Here is a 20,574-nt window from a genome sequence, read left to right as displayed (position 1 = left end):
AGTTGCACAGATTTAGTGAAGGGTAGCTGCACAGAGCACAAAACAGATAAAGACCGCGGTGCTCTCATTAGCAAATTCCCAAGTAATTCAGCTCCTCTGCTCTTTTTAGAATGTTTTCAAGATGCTGTTTTCAAGCAGTGCTATCCAGAAACCATTCTACAGCAAAGATTTTTATTTTTTTTAAATGAATTAGAAAAACAGAGCTTACTGTCACCAATATTCTTTACACTACCAGGAGTAACTTCCCAGTCTGTGCAATGCCATGCGCTTGCAAGAGCATTTGAAGAGGATGGAAGCATGCCAAATTCTAGTGTCATGGGTGAAAAATGACATTTAACAAGAACTGAGGGTTTGTATCTTTGCACCCATGCCTCATCTGCAGACAAATAGTACAAGTATTTAATATGTTGCTGCCTTGGCACAAAAGCCTACCGTTGCCCTGCGAGTGGCCATGGGCCAAAGCCAGCTTTCAAAAGCCCTCCAGCACTGGCATAAGTGTGCTCCCACTGAAATCGAGAGGAATTTCCTTGCTAAACTAATGAGAGGAGACCCCAGCCAACACCAGTCCCATCTGCACCAAGTATAATCCATCATTCTAACAAAGTAGAAGACTCATTCATACACAAAACAAATGAATATGCAGCACAGCTATACACAGTACCGGCGTCCAGTAGCATTATCAGATATATTACAGTTGTCAGCAGAGAAAGCAGCGTTCTTGCAAGTCTATACTGAATCTGAACAGGCAAATGGCACATTATGTATTACCACCCAGTCTCTTGATAGGTGCTTCTAAATTTTTCATTTCTAAAGATCTCAGCTAGTGTTTATCTGTCATCCTCATCTGCCAAAATTCTAGTTTGCACCCTCAGCTTTGACTGAGAGTTTTGCAACTCCTAATATTGCTTCTCAGAGCCCATTTTCTAATGAAATTGCTCACTCCCCAGCATAATCATCTGACAGGGAACCAAAGCATGATTTAACCTGTCAGGTTCCTTAAGATATACTAAGGAATCTCTGCTTTCCCAGAGGGTCAAAAACCCTAAACTATCAATTCCTGAGAGTACTTGATGTAGGCAAAAGACTGGAGCATACTTGCTTTATTCCGTTTATTCTTTCTCTGACTGTGCCCAAAAGAGGATGCCTAGAGACAAACTACTGTGCTCAATGGAAAATAAGACTGGCATGGAAATATTTATGTCCCACCACGGATCTGAAATGAAAGGCAGCATTTGGTATGCTCACTTTTATTACTACTCTCCTGTAACTAGAAGGTGCACCCTCCTTTATTTTATCCTTCCAATATGTGCATAGATGCTGTATTTTCCATGCAAAGCAATCAAGAAGGAATTGTCACATATTCATATAAACCTAAATGAAAATTTAAGACTACAAGGTAAACATTGGAAAATAGTATTAACATCAGAAAATAGTATTGAAGCCTCACACTGGCCCAATCCAATTGCCTGTTTCTCCTCCCAGTGAAATGAATGTAACAGTTCATCTACAGTACTCAGTAAAAAGTTAAAATATCAGTACAGTTATTCCATTTCTCCATTTTCAAGTTCTCTTTACCTAAACAGGTAGTGAAAAGCCAAGTGCAAAGTCTCAAACCTGCCCAAAGATCTCTAGGAAATCTCCTCTATAAGAGATGTCATGCAGTACCTGTCAACTCTCACCATTTCACAGTCAATAACTGCTTCAGCAAGAAATTCTCAGCCACGCAACATCATTTCATCCTGGCGGAGTTCCCTTCGTTGTCCTTATCTCCAGCTGCTGAACCTGCCTCACCTTCTCAGAATCTATTTATATCAAATACCAGCAAAGTAGCAGGGATTGTCCCCCAGGCGAGGGGGACACAGAGCTGCAATATGAATATTTTTGCCATGTGAAAGAAAAATAAAAGGGTTGCTTTTCCAGAAGAAAAGCAACAATAAAGCCTTTGTATTAATGGGTAAATCAAAGCAAGGAATAGTAGTTTATGCAAGAAAAATTATATGCCCATGGGATAATTTTGTTAACAGCACTGCAAGGAACCTAAGATGAGTGCACTGCAGCAAGCCTGCATACTTACAGCATGGGCCCAGGCCAGACCCAACCCTTTTGCTCCTCTTATCAGTGAAAATTAATGTGAGGATGGGCAAAGCATGGGCTCAAAGTATCTAGTTAAGCAACTACAATCAGCTAAGAGGATTATTTTTCCCCATCATGCCAATGTAGAAGCTGTCAGAAAGGACATTGAAGACCATCTAGTTCTACTCCCTGTAGCGTGCAGTGATTCCACCCACTAGATCAGGTTATGTTGGTACCATGTTGGTACGTCCAATAACCCAAAGACAAAGGAGACAGCAGTACCCACACACTCTCTCACCCTAGGTTTGTGACAGGCCCTCAGAGATGGCCCTAAATCAGTTTCCCTTATGATACCAGCAATTTGAGGAAAATCAGGAAAGCCTCCAAAAAGGAAAGGAAGCTCTAGTAACTGCAGCCTGCTGCTTGCTCTGAACCGTGGGACCCCTACCAGTGCCTCTCCCCAGATTGCAGCTTTGGCAGGCTACTTCCCCTCCCATCACTTCCCACCATCAGCCTCCAGACACAAAAGCAAGTTACCACTTGTGGGAGTGTGGCCATGGGGGTCGATAAGCCCCATGGTTGGTGGTAACATCGGACTCTTAACGATGAGGCCATCAGGAATGTAAAGAGTTTAGAGGGAACAAAGAAGGATGACTGAGGAGATGCCTTGCCATCTCAAGTTGCTTGTTCTCCAGCCATTAAGGCATGGAAGTTGCTGGGTGTTTGCGGTTGCCGGGCAAAGTTGTTGACCAATGAATATTTAGTGGAAAAGTACTGCTGTGGGGCAAATGGTATAAGAAGGGAGCCTGTCCTCGATAAGGGAGATATATAATGAAGTTATGTCATCAATAGAGTAGCAGCAGTTACTGATCCTAAAAGAACCCTGGTGTCCGTGTGGTCATTACGCCACAGCCACTCACTCTGTTTTACCACATGATGGCCCCCCACAAAGCTATACCCTCTGCTGGAGTACTCCAGAAAATGATGGCAGGCCCCTACTACCTACGTGTGCTCATGATGGTGCTCAGCTGCTCCAGCAGTCCTGGACAATGTCCTGGTCACCATGCAAATCAAACACCATCAACCACATGCACACACACCCCTTATTCATAAGCTTAAAACCAGCAGATTTTACAACAAAACTCAAATGTTGCTCCAATGAGCAGCTATGGCTGAGAATATCCTGAAGTCAGCCTAGTTGTACTATCTTCCTCACAGCCAGTGAGTGGTTGGCCAGATCTATGCATCACTACCAAAATATATGATATATAACGGACTGGTTACAGCAGCAACCCAAGAATGAATGTGGCCACAGGCACCTCCTAAAATGGTCTTGCCCTTTTTTGTGCACTTCATTCCTGAGAGGATAATTTTATCCTGTCCTTGTTATCCCCCAAATCCATTAGATATGAGTCCCTCTTTTTCTTTTACAAAGCTGTTTTGCCTTAAATTTCCCTTTCTATCCCTGCCTCAGGACAGGGAATGATGGAGGCCTATTTGTTATTCTTCATGTGCCTTAAATAAGGTAGAATGTGCTAAATAATTTGTTAAGCACAATAAGAAAACGCATGTGATTAAAGTCTCAGCACCAATAATCAGAAAGCAGGAGTGAAAATTGCAGCCATACAATATCTAATAGACCATGGTCTCGTTGCTGCAACATGACATTTTTTTCTGCTGCACAACTTACCACAGCAGCCAGTATGATGGTAACATTTTTTCCTCGGCTGTGTTATCCATTTCCAAAACTGTTGCTTGATAAAAAGGGTTAAACAAGAACTCAAGCTAATAAGTACATATTTTGGCCTGTGGTGTGTAATGAATTGAGATGGTAAGAGGCATCTATTATGCTTAATGATCACATCTGGGTACTTAGAAAGAAATTAAAAACAATTCAAATCAGCATAAGAATATAAATACCAAGCTCTAATTCTGCTTTAATACAGCTTCGCCTGGATAAAACCAAGCCTGACAATAATGAAACTCACCCTCAGGCACTGGAGAACGTCAGTGATTCATGTTACATTAGGAGCATCCTTCACAGATGCTCCTGTCTGATGTTTTATGAACCTATAGCAGGAATGCTCCAAAGGGAAGAGCAGCAAGCCAAACCCTCCCAAGGCATACAATTCCAAAATCCCCACATGGGAATCTCCAGGTCATCCATCTGCAGAGTGCTTTGTCCATCTCAAGTCACGCAATGCAGTTTTGAAGTGGCTGGTGGAGAATCTGCCCTAGGCAGAGCAGTGAAAATCCACAGACAGATGCTGATTCTGGAGAGCAGGAAGTGACAGGCAGATGTGTGGTGGACAAAATAGTGCTTTACTAATGCAAAAGTCACTGATGAACTGTAAAACAGAAAAAAAAAAAAAAAAAAAAAAAAAGCTGCTCCTGACAGCTTGAAAAGGAAAATCACTGTGTCCGTGCGTGCCCTCCCCTCAGTGAGCCAGCACCATAGGTGACAGGAGCTCAGCTCTCTTCCAGCACATCTGAGCTAGGTATTCAAGTACCTTTTCATTTTTCTTGGATCCAGCACAGATATGGTGCCAGGAAGCTCTACCAGGAGGCAGTTTTGAAGAGCATGGCCCGGTCAATCATTAGGGGATTTCAGACATTTTCCTATTTAAACTAAACAGGAACAACTTGATCTTGAAGTTCAGAAAACAGACAGCTTTACCTCCCCGGGAGAGAGGTAGAAAATACCTCACTAAGGATGCCATTTCTTAGCAGATCATTAAGCACAAATACTGACATTTTTGCCCCTCTCCTTCCCTACTCGCTAACAGTTTGGCTGCCTAATTTTAGTTGGAGTTGTTGCATTGATTTCCCATTCCTTTGTTTTTATCTTCATTGGCTGCAATGTTATTAACTAAAAATAAGCAGGTAATCTGCCTATTTCATTTATATTCTACTAAAAATCTGAGTTATGAATGCGAGACATAATTGGCTACAAAAAAATGGTGAAAAGACAGTGATAAGTAATGTTAATTTTTCTTGTCCTAAAACACAGGGACTGAACTGAAGGTAAGCAAACAATTCTAGGGACATATTCCCTGCATTAACAAGAAAGATTCACCATCTTATTACTAATAATCCCAACGCATAATTCATGTTCATATTCACATATCTGCCAAGCATATTCAGTTATTCTTTAATAAAAAAGTCAGTCAACTGCTCCTGCTTTTATCCCTAATTATGAAAAATGTGGTCTCTCTAATTTTGAATTATAATAAAAGAACCACCCGAAGCTGTTCAAGTTCTTCTCATTCTACACTGGAGCTGTCCTTGAACAAACGTAAGGTAGCAATGCATCAACTTGTGAAAAATCTTCACAGATAAGTACCTAGAGAACATGTCTGCATATGTCCTTGAGACATACCACAAGTCATATTTCAATGAGAAATCTTTACATTCAGCCTTCACTGATGAAGAGTAGTATAATGCATTTTTGTACAAATTCTGCCCTAGTCACTCCCTCTTAATATCAGGGGGAAACATGCACTACAGATAGTATTTTGCCCACTCTGAAGCATTTGATTTCTTCATATATGCTGCACTGCATTAGGGGAACATCCAAAAACTGCTGTCAGTCCCATCATAGCCTGATGCTGGAAAAGCTGTGTTTGCACTGAATGACTTCCAAAGTGCAAACAGTTTCACGCTGTAGCTTAGCGTCAGGCAGAGCTTCACATTTGGCATTTATCCATGCCACCACAAACCACAGCACTTGCCTGAAGCATTGATGAGTTTTACATCCATGACTGAACACTGTGGTCTTTTCTCCATCAAAGGATGAAAAACCCAGAAGTTTTACACACATTTAGTTCAAGGCAACTAATGTCTCTAAATTCAAGCTAATTACACATCACAGCTCTTCCATCCAGAGAATCTGAAGGCTTCAGCCTGATATTGAGTCACCTGCAGTAAGAACCTCTAGTGACACAAGGGATGGTTCAAAGTAGGAAACATACCCCTGAAGGGAAAATCCAGCAGGCCACCGCAGCCACCAGTAAAATGCAGCTTATGAGGGAAAGAAGGGATGAAGGAGGGAGAGAGAAACATAGCACACAATTGCCAACACAGAGGAAAAAATGAATACTGTAGTCGTATTTAATTGCATAGAAAAGACGTTTCACTAAGAAAGGATAAAGTACCTGTTCTTGTAGATCCTATTGCACCAGTTTAATAAGCTACAAGCAGGCAATATCTCATGCCACACAGCTGTTCTACAGATGAGATGTTGAAGTCATCTTGTGCTGACATGCATAATGCCAGGAAACCTATTCCAGGGCAAACCTCATCCCAGGCCAATATAGGAATATATTCAGGGGATTTCCACTGTCACAGCATAGGTTCAAGAGGGCCAAAACATATACAGTCACCTTCATGCACTGTTGAATCCCAGTTCTCTAGATTCTTTCCAAAAAAAGATTTGTTCAGCCTCTTGCCAGGATTTCAGCTCAGCTTCAGCACGGTACCTGCCTCAGCCATACGACGTCTGGCTGGCACAGAGCCCATGGGGAGCTTCCACTTACCACAGGCACTCTCTGCAGAGTTTCTCTCCCACAGTACATTTATCAGCACAGTTTGCACATCATAAAAACAATTCCTAAGTTCATGCTGCTTTAACTTCACCTCATATTTCACAGCAGATATGCTCTGCTAGGTTGGAGAGGTGAGTCATGAGTCATCTTCCTCTGCCTCGTTCCTTCTACAGTGGATTTTCTCCTCCACCACCACAGCTATGATACCCACTCCAGCCACATGTAGAAACATCTCCAGGCAGAGCAACCACCTCAGTGTTACCATCAATAGGAACAGAGACACCTGAAGAGCCATTCCCTTCTGCAACAATATACTTGTTTCTCCAAGGGCTCAAATACAAGATGGCCCTGCTTTGTTTGCCAAATCACAGCCCAGGAGAGTAGATTTTCGGCTCTGAAGGGTTTGGATTTTTGCTTGCGTTTCATTTTGCCTTATTATTGACATGGGTTCATGCTCCCAGAATCAGGTAAATTCACAAGCCCTTCTACTAGACAGAAAGTAAATGCATTATGGTTGTGCATGAAGTAACTGTGATATATACCAAAAATCAATTTCTGATAATTCCAAGGGCAAGAAGTTTAGGATGTAATTTTACTTCAATATCTAATTCATTTACATGCTCTCACTGGTGCCAAAATAAGATTAACAGCATTCCGTTTGTATACAGCTCTGCTGTGGCTGCATACATTTGACAAAAAGCATACTATTAAAGCAGCTTTGATCTATTCACTGCATGGCCTATCCTTATTTTCTATTTAGAGAACAAAGGCTGGAGTCATAATGATAGAAAATTACTGTTAACAGAAAATACAACCAACTGTGGGATAGCAGGCAAGAAGCCTGTAGCTGGCACAGGAAAGCAGTGCCTCTGAAAAGCCATTTGATTCTCCCCTTCCCTCCCCTTCCTAGTTTTTTTTTGCTGAAGGGGCAGTCAGTCCCCATGTCAGTGTTGGCCAACATTTGTTGGCCAACATCTTGTTGGCCGCAGCAAGAAGCCTTGAAGGGGGCCCCCCAGCAAACAGCTATCGACTTTCCATGCAGTACATTTATTTATTTTTTTTAAATGGTCAAGCAAGTGCAGGAAGGCAGAAAAGTAGAGCAGGGTTGTGAGGAAAGCTCAGGGTGTGACACAGGAACAGGTAGACATTACAGCCTGGCAGCTCTGCCAGATCAAGACCCAGGGACAGCACTGAGACAGACCAGAAGCAGCCAACTTGAATACCTCTCTGTGCCCCTTCAGCCATCCCTCTGGGCATGAGGTGCCTTTCAACCCGCTTCTCCATTTTATAGTCTATTCAGTTGTATACATCTCAAGACTGGAAATGCAAAGCTCAACTTCCCTGTTTTAGGATTATATGTAAGCAGCTGAGGTCAGCTATTTCTCCCCATTGCAGCATTCACTAAGTATCTTTCACTTCAAACCAGACTCAAAAGCTTTGTCTTCAGCTTAGAAAACACTAAACAAGCAGCAAAAGATTACCTACACAGCTTGTGTTCTCTCTCACAAGACAGTATTTACCTGTCAGCCATCACTAACAGTGGATATTCAGATGCAGCAGTGAAAATACCTCAGTGAAGGCTGAAGGAGAGGAAGGCAATCTGTCTGGCCACACACTGCCCACAAATCAGTGCGCTGTTCAGACATCAAGAGAAAGACTTGCATCTCTCAAACAAAAGGTTGTTGAGTTGTGACATTCAGACTTGAGTTGTGATATTCAAATTTCTTCAAAAACTAAGCCCACCTGATGAAGTATCACCAGCAGGGCTGTGAACCAGGAAACTGGAGCATTGGTGGGTGGTTTCTTTAGTTTTGAGGGACTGGGAGGGTGCCTGTTTCATTTTGTGTCTCTCCCCAAGCCTGAAGTTAAACAAGGCCTGGAAATTTCAGATGGGTTTTACTGTGATGAACTAAGCGAAGACTAATGCAAAATTTCACGTGCATTCACTGCAAGACACAAGAAGCATAGTGCACTCCAGGGTTACAGCATTTTGCATAGGTCAACATTTTTAGAAAGCTCTAAGTGAAAATAGATCATTTTCCTCTAAAACGACAAATAGTGACCAACTTTCCCGTTCTTCTAACAGAAAACAACTGCTGCCACCTCTTAAGTTTCATACACAAGCCTTTGAAATCTCCTTGTTTGGCATCCTTCAAATACCAGGCAATTTTAAATATCTCATCAGCTCAGAAATAGAGGTGGCAAAAGAGGGTTGACTGAGAACAGAGATTGAACTGTAACTCTGAACAGTTCCTCCTGTGAAGGAGACAGAAGAACAAATTGCAATACAGTTCACATGAGTGAAGCTGTATAATTGCAAAATGCAATCTCTCTGTGGATGAGAATGAACATCCTCGATCAATATTTATAAGCCTGGTATTTCAGAATCTCATTAGAACATGTCTGATACCTTACAGGTTGTGTAGAAAATAAAAAATAATGTCGTATTTGCCACATCTTCTGACAAACATCAGCTTCTTCTTAAACAAACACCATCCTGCCTCCACCACCCTGTGCTCACTGAATGCTTCATGGGGCGTTCTGCTTTAGGTAGTGTTTGTTGCTGTGCGTAGCAGTGCATGTCACAGTAGTTTATGCCTGGAAAAAGTCAAGCCAGCCTAACATATGTTGTTCTCCAACCTACTAGAAATAAATATTTTAACTACTTCCCCTCTTCCACATTCAGGATGATGTTTTTCTGTTTCAAGCCACAGTCTTTTCCTTTGGGACTCTCATTTACACAATGTGATTTAATAAAAATAAAAAATAAAAAAAGACTCTTCCAAAGAGCTTCACTTTGGATGAAGAGCTTGGTTAACATTTCCTCTCCTATAGAGCAAGATCTCCAAAGCCACCAAGGAGATCTCCAAAAAAACAAACACACACCATTCTTCAAATCTGTAGTACCTTCAGAGTTAAATGACAGATTCACACATGGTAAATGTACTCAAGCGTACTTTGCATGTACAAATTAAGAGTACAGGATCAGAATATTGTCTTGCATATTTGCATTAATTCAAGTACAAATATATTGACCCAGTAATATGCACAAGCAGTATTTTGCACAAGCAATTGGTCTTTAGCCTCTATTATTCTCTTTATAACAAAACCAAAAACTAGAAGTAGTGACACGGGAGAAAAGATTAAAGCCACTAAAATTCTGAAAATCCTGCATTAAGGTTAATGTATCAACTGAAACAGTATCCAATGCAATGCACATCTGTACCTTACCACTCTTCCTTGAGCAGATCAGGAAGCAAGTGTTGGGCCATATCATGCTGAATGATGCGCAGTGTGTTAAAACCGGGCATGGACCACAAGGAGAGTAAGCGAGCTCTTATAATGACAGTCCTTACAACAAGAACTTCCCTGGGCAGATTATAGCTGCTGAGAAACTACCTGCAGGAAAGGGACTAGTTCACAGTCCTAAGATCATCCATGTTCACGATACGTGATTAAAAAAAGCTTGCAATAACATGGACCTCCTGGAGATGTTTAGTATATTTCTGATGACATCATGGTACAAATTAAGTGCCAGTTGCTCAGGATCTCTGCATCAAGACTACAGCAATAACCAGACAGTGGTAGCCTGTGATTTTTACAGACTTGTCACTGGAGTAAGTAATAATAATAATCTTCCCCACAGGAGAGTTGAGGATTAATTACCACAAATGTTTGTACAGCACTGTGAACATGTAAGTGCAAACCAAGTGCAAAGTACCATCATCTGTGTCACACTTCGGGAGTTTGAGTCTCCACAGAGGGCCCAGTTTCGAGAGCAGAGTAATTGCCATGCCAGCATTGCTCATCCTTTCCTTTCTGCCTTCATGCCTGGTGCTTTATGCGCTTTGTCATTTCAGTTGCAGATGCTGACTGTTTGTGGTTAATAAGAGTTGAGCCACTTGCCGAGGCGATCGGCTCCGGGGTAGACGCGGTCTGCAGCGGAGCGGGGGATCGGGACAGGCAGGCCTTTTTTTCCGCCATCGAGGCCGCTCGAGGGAGCCGCCAGGACCCGGCAGCCCCCGCGAGGGAGGCTGACGAGGCGTAGGCGGAGCCAGCAGCGCCCCCTCCCCGGCCGTTCAAAAGCAGCCCCTAGGGAGCGCGGCGAACAGGGCGGGCAAACAGGGCGCGGCGCGTCAGAAGGGTGGGCGCGGCAGTTTGCGAGGGAGGGCGAGCAGGGAGGGCGAGCAGGGAGGGCGAGCAGGGAGGGCGGTGAGGGCGGAGTTTCCCCCCGCACATAAAAACAACATCTTTAACGGCTGTCGACTGCTAACTGGATTGCGATGGTCTGCACCAGGCAGAGCACTCTCACTAGAAAGTCTGTGGCCACCCAGACTGACCGCCTGCTCAAAAATGTGGCAGTTCAGGTCTCTGGGTGCAGGGACTGCCTGAGCCTGTTGCTGCCATCTGAGGGAGGCAGAGGCGCCGTGTGTGTGAGGTGCAAGCAGGTGGACGACCTGCTCTGCCTGGTGGCAGAACTCAAAGAGGAGGTGGCGAGGTTGAGGGCTATTAGGGAGTGTGAGCGGGAGATAGACTGGTGGAGTGACTCCCTGCAGGGCCTGAAGGAGAGGTACCGGGGTGAGACACCCCAAATGGGGATGGACCCCCTGCCCTGTTGCTGTCGGGCAGAGGGGGGCGACCTAGAAGTTGAGGAGGGATGGAGACAGGTCCCTGCTCGACCTTTCAGGCAATGCCCCCCCATACCGGCCCCACATTCCCAGGTGCCCTTACGTAACAGATTTGAGGCCCTGGAGCTTGAGAGACTGGTGGGTGAGGACGAGGTAGAAAGTCTACCCAGGAGGATGCCTAGGGCGAGGAAGCCGACTCCACGCCTCAAGACTGCCTCCACCAAGAAAGACAGAAGGGTGATTGTAGTAGGCAACTCCCTTCTCAGGGGAACTGAGGGCCCTATTTGTCGACCTGACCCTATCTGTAGGGAAGTTGGCTGCCTCCCTGGGGCCAGAGTCAGGGATGTTGCCAGGAAGCTTCCCAACGTGGTCCGCCCCTCTGACTACTACCCTCTTTTGATAGTCCAGGCTGGCAGTGATGATATTGATGAGAGAAGCCTGAAGGCTATCAAACTGGACTTTAGGGGACTGGGACGGTTAGTGGATGGAGCGGGAGTACAGGTGGTGTTTTCACCTATCCCTGCAGTAGCAGGGAGGGGTACCGAGAGGATACGGAAAGCCTACCTGATTAACACGTGGCTCAGAGGCTGGTGCCAACACAGAAATTTTGGTTTTTTTGACCATGGGGCGCTTTACTCGGCACCCGGCCTGATGGCCGCAGACGGGTCCCTATCTCTAAGGGGAAAACGGATTCTAGCCCAGGAGCTAGCAGGGCTCGTTGAGAGGGCTTTAAACTAGGAAAGAAGGGGGATGGGGCTGAAAGAAGGCCTGTTGGAGCTGTGCCGGGGAGAACAATGGCAGAGCCGGGGAAGATGGCAATGGCCCAGCTGAAGTGCATCTACACTAATGCACGCAGCATGGGCAACAAACAGGAGGAGCTGGAAGCCATCGTGCAGCGGGAAGGCTATGACTTGGTTGCCATCACGGAAATGTGGTGGGACCACTCTCATGACTGGAGTGCTGCAATGTCTGGCTATAGGCTCTTCAGAAGGGACAGGCAGCACAGAAGGGGTGGTGGTGTGGCTCTCTATATTAGAGAGTGTTTTGATGTTGAGGAACTTCAGGCTGGGAATGATAAGGTTGAGTCCCTGTGGGTTAGGATCAGAGGGAAGGCCAACAAGGCAAGCATCCTGGTGGGGGTCTGTTATAGACCGCCGAGCCAGGATGAGGAGACTGATGAGGAGTTCTACAGGCAGCTGGCAGAAGCCGTGAAATTGTCAGTGCTTGTCCTCGTGGGGGACTTCAACTTCCCAGACATATCCTGGAAGCACAACACAGCCCAGAGAAAGCAGTCTAGGAGGTTTCTGGAGAGTGTGGAATATAGCTTCCTGATGCAGCTGGTTAGTGAGCCTACCAGGGGAGGTGCCCCGCTAGACCTTCTGTTCACAAACAGTGACGGACTGGTGGGAGATGTGGTGGTCGAGAGCTGTCTCGGGCAGAGTGACCACGAAATGGTTCAGTTCTCTATTCTTGGCGAAGTCAGGAAGGAGACCAGTAAAACCGCTGTCTTGGACTTCCAGAGGGCTGACTTTGAGCTGTTCAGGACACTGGTTGGCAGAGTCCCTTGGGAGGAGGTTCTGAAGGGCAAAAGAGTCCAGGAAGGCTGGGCACTCCTCAAGAAGGAAATCTTAACAGCTCAGGAGCGGTCTGTCCCCACGTGCCCAAAGACGAGTCGATGCAGAACTAGACCGGCCTGGCTGAGCAGAGAGTTGTGGTTCGAGCTTAGGAGAAAAAGGAGGGTTTATAATCTTTGGAAAAGAGGGCGGGCTACTCAGGAGGACTATAAGGATGTTGCGAGGCTGTGTAGGGACGAAATTAGAAAGGCCAAAGCTCATCTGGAGCTCAATCTGGCTACTGCCGTTAAAGATAACAAAAAACGTTTTTACAAATACATCAACACCAAAAGGAGGACTAAGGAGAATCTCCATCCTTTACTGGATGTGGGGGGAAACTTAGTTACAAAAGATGAGGAAAAGGCTGAGGTGCTCAATGCTTTCTTTGCCTCAGTCTTTAGCGGCAAGACCGGTTGTTCTCTGGATACCTGGTACCCTGAGCTGGTGGAAGGGGATGGGGAGCAGGATGTGGCCCTCACTATCCATGAGGAAATGGTTGGTGACCTGCTACAGCACTTGGATGTATGCAAGTCGATGGGGCCGGATGGGATCCACCCGAGGGTACTGAGCGAACTGGCGGAGGAGCTGGCCAAGCTGCTTTCCATTATTTATCGGCAGTCCTGGCTATCAGGGGAGGTTCCAGTCGACTGGCAGCTAGCAAACGTGACACCCATCTACAAGAAGGGCCGGAGGGTAGACCCGGGGAACTATAGGCCTGTTAGTTTGACCTCAGTGCCAGGGAAGCTCATGGAGCAGATTATCTTGAGTGTTATCACGCGGCATTTACAGGGCAACCAGGCGATCAGGCCCAGTCAGCATGGGTTTATGAAGGGCAGGTCCTGCTTGACGAACCTGATCTCCTTCTATGACCAAGTGACGCGCTTGGTGGATGAGGGGAAGGCTGTGGATGTCTACCTTGGTCTATCTTGACTTCAGTAAGGCTTTTGACACCATTTCCCACAACATTCTCCTCAAGAAACTGGCTGCTCGTGGCTTGGACTGGCGTACGCTTTGTTAGGATAAAAACTGGCTGGATGGCCGGGCCCAAAGAGTTGTGAATGGAGCCAAATCCAGTTGGAGGCCGGTTACTAGTGGAGTCCCCCAGGGCTCAGTGCTGGGGCCAGTCCTCTTTAATATCTTTATCGATGACCTGGATGAGGGGATCGAGTGCACCCTCAGTAAGTTTGCAGATGACACCAAGTTAGGTGCGTGTGTTGATCTGCTCGAGAGTAGGAAGGCTCTGCAGGAGGATCTGGATAGGCTGGACCGATGGGCTGAGGTCAACTGCATGAAGTTCAACAAGGCCAAGTGCCGGGTCCTGCACCTGGGGCACAACAACCCCAAGCAGTGCTACAGGCTGGGAGATGAGTGGCTGGAAAGCTGCCTGGCGGAGAAGGACCTGGGAGTACTGGTTGATAGTCAGCTGAATATGAGCCAGCAGTGTGCTCAGGTGGACAAGAAGGCCAACAGCATCCTGGCTTGCATAAGAAGCAGTGTGGCCAGCAGGTCTAGGGAGGTGATTGTCCCCCTGTACTCGGCTCTGGTGAGGCCGCACCTCAAGTACTGTGTTCAGTTTTGGGCCCCTCGCTACAAGAAGGACATGAAGGTGCTTGAGAGAGTCCAGAGAAGGGCAACGAAGCTGGTGAGAGGTCTGGAGAACAAGTCTTACAAGGAGCGGCTGAGGGAGCTGGGCTTTTTTAGCCTGGAGAAGAGGAGGCTCAGGGGAGACCTCATCGCTCTCTATAGGTACCTTAAAGGAGGCTGTAGAGAGGTAGGTGTTGGTCTATTCTCCCACGTGCCTGGTGACAGGACGAGGGGAACTGGGCTAAAGTTGTGCCAGGGGAGGTTTAGGTTGGATATTAGGAAGAACTTCTTTACTGAAAGGTTGTTAGGCATTGGAATGGGCTGCCCAGGGAGGTGGTTGAGTCACCACCCTTGGAGGTCTTTAAAAGACGTTTAGATGTAGCCCTTAGTGATATGGTTTAGTGGAGGACTTGTTAGTGTTAGGACAGAGGTTGGACTAGATGATCTTGGAGGTCTCTTCCAACCTAGACGATTCTGTGATTCTGAGTTATGTACATATTTAATGCTTCACATATTGCTAGTTTTATGAGACAGTTCATCTCCTTGGACACGTTATCCTGAAAACATATACAGGGATTCACCAAGCTACTCTTTCACTGCCAGGCCTGAAAACAAGAGACTGGGATCTTTAATGCACAGTGGGAGCTCTAAAATCTTTACAAAAACATAATACAAGTCTGCAAGCTTTAAAGTCTTAGTTTACATTTAATCAAAAATGCATCCCTCAGGAAGTTTCTGGTTTTGACCACAAACGGTTCTTTCAAAACAAAAGTCTACCCCTCATTTGTAACACATCTGTGGGAACATGCCAGCGTCTCATCATTCAGTACAGCTAGCGGACCTTAAACAAGAACTCTACTATTTATTTATTATCAGCATAAATAATGACATAACTATCTGGGGATCTTTGTTCGACTGGATCTCCAGAACATTTAATTACAGTTGAAACTCAACCATTTCTGAAGACAAAAAGAGAAATTAAGGATGAAATTCCTCTTAGAGGAAATAGCACAAATCACTGCTATTGAGAACAGAGGACCACTCTGGTATATTTGCAATGCACTGCCAGAAATTTTTCACATCTGATATGAAAACAGCATAAAACAATAACACATTCTTTTCCTTTGATACAACTGTTTTCATTTAAAAGTTCCTAAAAGACACGACAGATATCTAAAACCATTCAAGAACAGGAAAATGAGAAGTAAATATGAAAATAAACTGTCATCCTAACACGATCCTTCATAATTAGGAGTAAAGAGTGAAATCTTATGTAAAGAAGAGGACAGCATTCTCCTGTTAGCTCCACAGAAATTGAGTTGTAACAGGAACATTTCAATAACATGCCAGCTCTTGAGTTGCTCCAGGCAGTAATTATTGCTACTGAAGGTATTCACTGTATTTCAGCAGTGAAGTCTCATCAGCCGTCCTCAATTGGAGCCTCAGGAGGCACTTCAATACAACAAATCAGAGATCCACAGGAGTCAGAGATCAAAATCCCACCAAATTAAGTAAAACATGGCTATACTGTAAGGAATAGTTTGCATTTCTACATTCACCACTACAGAGAGATTAAAACAGTTCTGTAATCACAATTAAAAGCTTCTGTTCACTTCAAATATCACAACAGTCTCACTACAAACCCACTCAGAAAATGAGATATAGGTATAAAACTGTTATATATATTTCCTGAATGAAATCATGGGGAATTTTAAAAGGCAAAGAGCTTTGCCCAGATCAGGAAAAAAAGCATATTAAGATGTTATAATACAACACTTTTTATTTATTATAGATGAAGACATCTCTCAGGAGATGGATGTGTTTTAGGAAGAGACATCCACACTAAGAGTTAAATGACTTTTAGTAGTTTTCCTGCTGAGTCTCGATCAAATGACTCTCCGTTATCACTTTGAGTCAAGAAGCAATCAGAAACACACAATCCCATGCTTACTTCATAAGACAGCATGTGTTAGAAGCTATGCATTCTTGACATTACCCATTTCAACTCAAAAATAGGCTGTTTGCACCCTCCTGTGCATCACGAGGGCCAGAGTGGCACTAACCTAAAACAGCACCAAGGATGCTCTCTAACCTTGCTGCCACCCCCAACCGGCTGCTAAGGAAGAGGTAGCAAAGTCCCCAAAGCCTGGAGAAGCGACTAATCAAAGAAAGGGCTTTTTAAATGGCCTAGATACTTTTTTTTTTTTCCTCCAGAAGTTCTGCAGACAATTACTGAGGTCAGCAACAACCAACAAATAATTAAACAACTGTGATGCTGTGAAAGTTGGATGTGGAGGCACAGCAAGGAAGATGATGCAGCTCTGACACTAACCTACTGGGAGCTCCAGATTGAAGCTCTGTTTAACTAAGGACCGCTGGTGTCACCTTGAGCTGACCGAGCTTCTCCGTGCAGCACTGGCTCACTCCTGGGGACGTCAGCAGCACTGTCCCTCGCAGCACTAACCAGATAAATACACTGGACACTGAATAAATTCAATGTTGTGTTAACAGGGCACTGTAACTGTGCGAGGACGGATGGTGGAATAAGTCAGGAGGCAGTGCTTCATGAGGCAGCTTCTTATCATGAAGGCCAGGATTCAAGAAAGGGCTGGAGCCATAGTTTTCATCATTTCTCAGCATTTACTCCTTTTAACTTTTTTGTTATGCACACACTGAGCCATCCCCAGACAGGCTCCTCAGCAACATGAAACGGCTTGCAGAAGTGATGAGTTTGTCCCAAAGGTTTAGGGAAGCACAAGATAAAAGTTAGCTCATCACATATTGCATTTCCACTCAAAAAAAAAAAAAAAAGAGTATTCACAGTCGTTGTGTGCTGGAAAGTGAATTCAGCACTGGACTTGTGGCATCATAACAGGAGTCACAGTAGGTGACCCTTGCCCCTTAACCCTCGGACACCAGGCTCCCCCAGGGCTTCCATGTGCCCTCATTTCCCAAAGCCCAATAATAATTATTTCCAAATGAAGAGCTTGCCAGGTACTGTCCTCCGATCTTGAACATTTCTTGCAAAAGGAAACAATTTTCTTTCAAAGGTCTTGTCTGAAGCACAGACAATTTTGCCTGGTTTTGGCTTTCCAAAATCCAGATAACAAAGTCAGGGCACTAGGCTCACGAACCCTGCTTTTACCTTTTCAAAACATACTAATAAAGTTGTCTTGCTAACGATGGCTTTGGGCAAACTGTGCCTATAGTAAATATCATCTTCATTTCTTGTTCAGTGGTAAAATACCTGCCTTGCAGAAGGCTCTGAAAGCAGATTAAATGAAAGGAATTGCATGCAGGTCTCACAGCATAGTAGCTGCTGTGACACAGGAACTGTAGCAGGGAGGAAAGGACTGGCTGAGCTGTCTGCTGCAGGCAGGCACCCAGAGAGGGCTTACCATCAGGACAGCAAGAGCTTGTCACATAAAATAACTAGCTGATCTGTAACTTCTTACCGTGTCCAAGTGCATAGTCTCCACAAATTAGGCCTCTTTTTTCATGCGCCCACAAAGAACAGGGGTACACAAGTACTAATAAAGCTGTCCTGAACAGGCAACATCAAGGCAATGGCTTACAAGCCATATGGTAATTGTACAAATGAACAGCTTTTTTTTCTGGGAAGAAACTACCTTGGCCTCTTTCTAGGCTAGAAAGTCAGAGATTCACCCCAGTTCAAGGGGCTGCCCCATGTAACCATACACCCTACTCAATGGTTCATGCCATCAGACACTGGGAGTCTATAAGTAGCTACAAGGATGCATCTCATCTTCCTGGTGGTCACCAGGAACAAGGTACAATGTCACCAACAGCATAAGAGGTATAACTAGGTCCTCTGCAATTTGCTCTCCTTATAGGGGTGAATTCATATACAAAGGAGGACCAAGAGGGCCAGCAGCGATGTCCCCTCCTTGCAGACTTACACCTCCAAGGTGGACACCATAGCATCAAACCCAGAAGTCTCACATATTGCTTCACCAGCTAAATGAAAATACCTTGGAGAACATGGTGGGTGCCTCATACCAGCAAGTAAAATGGATAAATCAAGCTTATAACAGAAGCCAACAACCTCCATGCTGAAGATAAGCCTGTGTAGGCCAATTTCTCGCAGAGAAAAGGCTGTGTTTGGTTTTGATAGAGAAAAATCACATCATGCCAAAAACCACAACAGCCTGAAGGACTGACAATCTGGCCAAGTTGTTTCATCTGCAGAGCCCTTCAAGGGGCTATCCCATCAGCCTGGACACAGAGCACAACAGGCTCACAGCCGTGTCCTTCTCTCCCCACTCCTGTCTCTGTGTGCCCAGGGCCAGCAAGCAGGAGAGCTCCCAGCAGAGCCCCTGTATATTCAGCTACGCTGCCTTTATGTCACCCACAGATAATCTTATGCTGCAGAAATCTCCAGGCAGGGAATAAATCAACTTTCCACCTGCTTTTGCTTCCACAAGTGAATACAGAGCACCTTGCTGGGGGGTGGCTGGCTATGAGCTGACAGCAATATGGTGCAGCCCAGCTTCACACCCTGCTCCTCTGTGCAGGAGCCACAGCCCCTGGGGCACAGTAACAAGGAAATGTACTTGCTCACAAGACCAGTGATGCCAGAGAAGGGCATACTAGAGAAACAAGAGCTGTGTGTTGTTCATATCACATGCTACAACTAACAAGACAAGCAAAACAATCAAGCAGGTCATCATGAGTTCTTCTGTGGTGCCCAGGCAGGGGAGGTTTGCTGAGTTGTTTTTCCCTGCACTTTAAAGACATTTTATACAACTTTGAAAATACATTCTTGCTTGTTTTTTGTTGTTGTTGTTGTTTTTTTCCCCTCCCTAAATCCCTGCAGTAGGTGGAAGCTGCACTCTGGATAAAACAGTACTAACAGGAGCAGATATCAGAGTATTGAAAGCTTTTGTCTCTGAAGTGTGTTTAGTAAGCGAATGGAGGTGTTGTGGTTTAACCCGGCTGGCAGCTAAACACCACACAGCTGTTCGCTCACCCTCCCCCCTTCCTCTCTGGGATGGGGGAGAGAAACGGGAAAGTGAAGCCTGTGAGTTGAGATAAAGACAGTTTATTAAGACAGGAATATAATAATAACAATAATAATAATAGTGATAATGATAATAGTATTAATAATAATAATGTGTAAGAAACAAGCGATGCACAATGCAATTGCTCACCACCCGCTGACCGATGCCCAGCCTATCCCCGAGCAGCCGGCCCCCCACCCCGGCCAGCCACCCCTATATATTGTTTAGCATGACGTCAGATGGTATGGAATACCCCTTTGGTCAGTTTGGGTCAGCTGTCCTGGGTCTGTCCCCTCCCAGATCCTGCTGCACCCCCAGCCTGCTCGCTGGCAGGACAGAGCGAGAAGCTGAAAAGTCCTTGGCCTGGTGTAAACACTGCTCTGCAACAATTAAAACATCAGCATGTTATCAGCGCTCTTCTCATCCTAATCCAAAACATAGCACCCTACCAGCTACTATGAGGAAAATTAACTCTGTCCTAACTGGAACCAGGACAGTAGGGAAAGCAGAACTAGTATTAACTGAACCCTCAGAAAAATTGCTGAAGCTACTTTGCATGGCACAATAACCCATCATCAATTCAAATAGGTGGAGAAAAAAAAACCATGCAACCTTGTAAGTCTTCTGATCATTTCATCTGTTTAACCAATTTTGGACAGTAAGGGCTCAGTCCTAACCTATGCTGAACATTCCCCATTTCCATCTACCGTTACAGGGTAAAGACTAGAATTCACTCTTTTCAAAGGAAAGAGTTAGGCCCTATGTAATATATTTCTTACACCTTTCCACACAAGATCTACCATACTCCTTGCAGTGCCTTTTGGTGAGGTGCTTTCTTCGTACAAAAGTTCATTTCACCAACAGCCATTGCAGTTAATCTTGAAGTGACTTCCTTGTAGTCATGAAGAAACACAAATTGGGCAGAGGAGATAAAATCACAGTTCCCCAAAACATGCAAAGATAAGAGCATGATCCCTCTGATAACTTGTTTAAAACCACAGTAGAGCAAGGTTGAGGTAAAAGCAGGCTATTAAGAAAAAAAAAAAAAAAAACGTTATAGTAAGTATTTGTAACACAAAAAAAGCAAGCAGAAAAGCTTTAAGCAGTAACA

General features: G+C 44.9%; 1 long non-coding RNA gene across 1 annotated transcript in view; it reads right to left on the bottom strand.

The window, feature by feature from the left end:
- The window catches only part of LOC310881061, a 183,160-nt gene extending 163,514 nt beyond the window's left edge, over positions 1 to 19,646 (bottom strand). The window contains exon 1 of the long non-coding RNA XR_014572098.1: positions 19,614 to 19,646. This is a non-coding gene — a long non-coding RNA (uncharacterized lncRNA). The remainder of the gene's footprint in view (positions 1 to 19,613) is intronic.
- Positions 19,647 to 20,574: the final 928 nt, after the last annotated feature.

The sequence above is a fragment of the Anser anser genome (assembly GCF_964211835.1).
Source record: "Anser anser genome assembly, chromosome: 13".
In the NCBI taxonomy this organism is placed as follows: Eukaryota; Metazoa; Chordata; class Aves; order Anseriformes; family Anatidae; genus Anser; species Anser anser.
Note: the sequence above shows the minus strand (reverse complement) of the source record. Positions and strands in the feature narration are given on the sequence as shown.